The sequence below is a fragment of the Palaemon carinicauda genome, chromosome 38 (assembly GCF_036898095.1).
Source record: "Palaemon carinicauda isolate YSFRI2023 chromosome 38, ASM3689809v2, whole genome shotgun sequence".
NCBI classification, from domain to species: domain Eukaryota; kingdom Metazoa; phylum Arthropoda; class Malacostraca; order Decapoda; family Palaemonidae; genus Palaemon; species Palaemon carinicauda.
The window spans coordinates 42916088-42920574 of NC_090762.1; the positions used below are offsets into that span (position 1 = coordinate 42916088).

Below are 4487 nucleotides of genomic sequence, written 5' to 3' on the forward strand. Positions count from 1 at the left end.
CTCATTCTTGGCGAGAAACGTAGGATCCGGAAATAGGTTCAGTTCTCCCCCATCCAGGAACTGAACACGACCTTCCTCTCTCGAGAGGGGCTACAATCTCACTAACCCTGGCCCCGGACGCGAGTGCAAATAGGAAAATAACTTTTTGGGTTCAAATCCTTTAACGCACACTCCTCATTGTTCAACAGTGAAGCAAAATGAAGAACTTTATCTAAAGACCATGAAAAGGGCTTTGGAAGTGCTGAAGGTCTGAGCCTAGCGCAGGCTTTCGGAACTTTATTAAAGATCTCGTTAGCGAGGTCGACCTGGAAGGCATATAGAATGGGTCTTGTCAAAGCAGACTTACACGTTGAAATCGTGTTAGCTGCCAACCCTTGACCATGGAGGTGGATGAAGAAAGATAAGCAGAAGTCCGTCGAGATCTCCTGTGGATTCTTCGCCTTGACAAAGGCCACCAATTTTCTCCAAGATGACTCTTATTGCCTTCTAGTAGATTTGCACTTATATTCCTCTAGGAAGTCTATGCTGGCTTTTCGAAATCCCAAAACGCTTTCTCACCGCTAGGGAGAGAAAATCATGAGCTGCAGGGTCCGGGTTTTCTGTAATGAAGCGCAGACAGTCGACTTCTGGACTCGCTGGGTCAGACTGGATCTGGTAGCGGTAGAAACTTCAAACCGTAGTTCCAATGCCAGGGGGAACCACACGCTGTTTCGGCCCACTTGTGGGCCACTATTGCCGCTACTCCCCTTGAAGGATCTCAGTTTGTTGAGGACCCTCAACAGAAGGTTGTGAGGAGGGAACAGATAAATCCTGGACCATCTGTTCCAGTCGAGGGACATCGCGTCCACTGCTTCCGCCAAGGGGTCCTCGTATGGGGACACGTACAGGGGCAACTTCTTGTTGTCTTTCGTCGCAAAGAGGTCTATCTGCAGTTCTGGGACTTGACTCAAGATGAAGGAGAATGATCCTGCGTCTAGGGACCATTCCGACTCTATCGGTGTGAACCTGGATAGAGCGTCCGCTGTCACATTGCGGACTCCTTGAAGGTGAACTGCCGACAGGTACCACTTCTTCTTTTCCGCCAATCGGAAGATGGCCAACATCACCTGGTTGAGAGGGTGGCGACCTTGATCCTTGTCGATTCAAGCATCTCACAACTACCTCGCTGTCCAGCACCAACCTTATGTGGATCGAGTGACGCGGGGAGACTTTCTTTAAGGTAAGGAGCACTGCCATAGCTTCTAGAAAGTTTATGTGAAAGGTCTTGAATAGATTGGACCAAGTCCCTTGGGCCTTTTTCCGATGAGAATGACCTCCCCCACCCCTCCTTCGAGGCGTCTGTGTGAATCGTCACCGACGGGGGAGGTGGCTGAAGAAGTACAGACTTCTTCAGATGTCTGGCTTGGGACCAAGGCCTGAGAAGAGTACGTAGACGAAACGGAACTGGTCTTCTCAGATCTCTTCGCGCGTTTGATGCATAACTTCTCCAAACTCCGGTTGCATCCTTTAGCTGTGCTCTTAGCACCGGGTCTGTTACCGAAGCAAACTGGAGAGAACCCAGTACTCTCTCCTGTTCGCGTCTTGATATCCTTTCGGAATCTAGAAGTCTCTTGACAGAACCAGCTATCTCCTTCCTTTTCTTCGCCGGGATGGAGAATTGGTGTGACATTAGGTCCCAGTGATTCCCAACCACTGGAACTTTTGAGATGGAGAAAGTCGAGACTTTTTTCTGTTGATCTTGAAGCCTAGATACTCTAGGAACTGGATCACCTGCAGGGAAGCTTGCAAGCATTCTGTCTTGGATGCTGCCCACACCAGCCAGTCGTCCAGTAGGCTACTACCTGAATTCCCTTTAGGCTTAATTGTTTGAGAGCTACGCTCGCAAGCTTCGTGAAGATCCTTGGGGCTATATTTAGCCCGAATGGCATGGCTCTGAAGGCGTATAGTCTTCGTTGTAGCTTGAACCCTAGGTAGGGGGAGAGTCGACGATTGATTGGAACGTGCCAATAGGCGTCTGACAAATCTATGGAGACGGTAAATGCCCTCTTGGGCAGTAAGGTCCTTATGTGTTGCAGTGTTAGCATCTTGAACTTGCAGTTCACTATGAACTTGTTGAGTGGCGACAAGTCCAGAATGACTCTGAGTTTTTTCCGAGTCCTTCTTGGGAACACAAAACAGCCTCCCTTGGAATTTGATGGACTTTACCCTTCGGATCACTTTTTTCTCCAACAGATCTTGGATGTACTCCTCCAGAACGGGGGTGGAGTGTTGGAAAAACCGAGGGCACGGGGGTGGAGTGCTGTACCAGCTCCAGCCCAGTCCATTCTTGAGTAGGCTGTGGGCCCAGGGATCGAAGGTCCACCGATCCCTAAAATTCTGAAGTCTCCCTCCTACCGATATCATCTCACTTGGACTGTTGTCCTGAGGTCTTGCCACCTTGACCGCGACCACCCCTGAATCCCCTTCCCTTTGAGGGGCGCCTAGACAAGCCTCTGGCTGCTCCTCTAGGCTTTGCTCGAAAGGAAGTTGACTGCCCTTCGAACGTTGGGTTGAATGCCGGGGACTGTGTCGACACGGCCTGGGGTACCCACTGGAATGTGGTCGGGGTTTGTGCCACCATCTGGGGCACTGAAGACATCGGCAATTGCTGTTGCTGTTGCTGTCTAAATGGCTTGGCTGGCCGAGACGGTAGCTTAGTCCTCTTAGTCTTCCTCTTTGGTTGGGGACCTTCATCCGGGGAAGACTTTCTCTTGATAGACAGGCCCCACTTCTGGAGAAGGTTTTTATTCTCCGTGGCGGCCTTATCAACAACTTCTTTGACCGATTCGCTAGGGAAAAGGTCTTTGCCCCAAATGTTGGAGGAGATTAGTTTCCTTGGCTCGTGCCTCACCGTAGCCGAGGTGAACACGAACTCCCTACAAGCTCTCCTCGCCCTGACGAAGCTGTAAAGATCCTTCGTCACTGTGGCCAGATGAGTCTTGGCCACTACCATGAACATTTCATGGACCTTGGGGTCACTTGCCATCGTCTCAAGAGTGGTCTGAAGAGACATTGAGGGCAGCTAGTCTTTCTTTTGTTTCGAGCTCTCTCCGCAAAAGAAAGTCAGACAGCTTAGGGAGTTCTCACCGAACTGACGTCCGGCAATATCAGCCTCCAACTTCCCGACTGAGAAGGTAAGATGGACGTCCTTCCAGTCCTTGTGGTCCATAGGTAGGGCCAGCGACAAGGGTTTACAACTCCTCCAAGGAGGGGCAAGGCTTGCCAGCTTCGACTGCTTTTAACACAGCCCGCAAACCCTTTCTGCAAAAAGGGGAAGGCTCTAGCAGGAGAGGACACAAAGGAAGGAGCTTCTTACTCAATGCAGCCACCTTTGAGTTCGTGAAGCCCCTCTCTTTCATCGAAGATGAAAGCAAAGCTTGAGCCTTAGCATGGTCCATCACTATGACCTCCTTCGGCTCTGTCTCCTCCTTTGAAGCTGGTTCCTTCCTCAACCGACATAACAGTCCGGATATGACCCTTTGCTGGGCCAGAATTCCACCTCCTCTAGGGGAACTGAACCCAACTTATCCGACAAGATGATCTTCCCAATTGTCATCGGCATGTGCTCAGCATATCTCCACGGGTTAGCATCTGAGCACAAGGGCAGGTCTTTCACATTGAGCCTTTTCTGGGGCCCACGTGATGCTGCAAGTTTCTGCATCTGCAGTTCCATTGCAGCTGCCTTCTCATTATTCTCCTTCTGCATTTGTTGGATCATTCCAACAATGGAGGAGAGGGCCTGTCCCAGCTCTACTGGGAGAGCGGACGATGTTGAGGGAATAGGTTCAGGGATCTGAACCGGAGCAGCCGACACCCTCGTCGGCCTCTTCCTCTACAATGTCTGGGGCTTGATCTTCATCCTGGCCTTCTGCCAGGAGGTCTTCCTCAGACGCTCGGACACGTCTGACATCCTGTCGTCCAACTGGATGTCTTGCAAGGCGACCGCGACTTCAGCATCCACCGGGATCTGAACTAGGGGGATCTCCTCTTGAGGCTGGGGAATCACTGCATCAGCTGATGCCCTATGGAAAAGGTAAGCCCTCATCTTCTCACTTGGAAGATAAGGTCCAGAGGTGTTCTTCTGGAAGCCCCTTACCCAGGTACAAAGCTTCTCCCTTGCTATATCCCTTGATTCCGCCGTCCTAGGGGAATCAAAAGCCTCAGTAATCAGGTTAGAGTACACGGTACATACCTGAGGGTCCCAGTACCGAGATCACCCTTGGAGACAGCGCATGCTGCGTGCCCCCTACATAACTCATGTCCGCAGAAGTTCTTACTGCGGACGTTGCAGAAAGCACTTCCGCACTTCGGATGGTCCTCCTGTAAAGAGAAGAAATTTCCATGAGTATCAAGTGAACTACGTATCACTGGATATGCACAGTTTAGCATAACAAATCAGAAAGGAAAGACACACACTTGTGTTTCCCGCACAATGAATTGTTGCAAGC

At 50.8% G+C, this 4487-nt stretch overlaps 1 protein-coding gene across 2 annotated transcripts in view; it reads left to right on the forward strand.

Moving 5' to 3' along the window:
- LOC137630588 (transmembrane protein 231) overlaps nt 1-4487 on the forward strand; it is a 128567-nt gene that overhangs the window by 57300 nt on the left and 66780 nt on the right. The window lies entirely within an intron of this gene.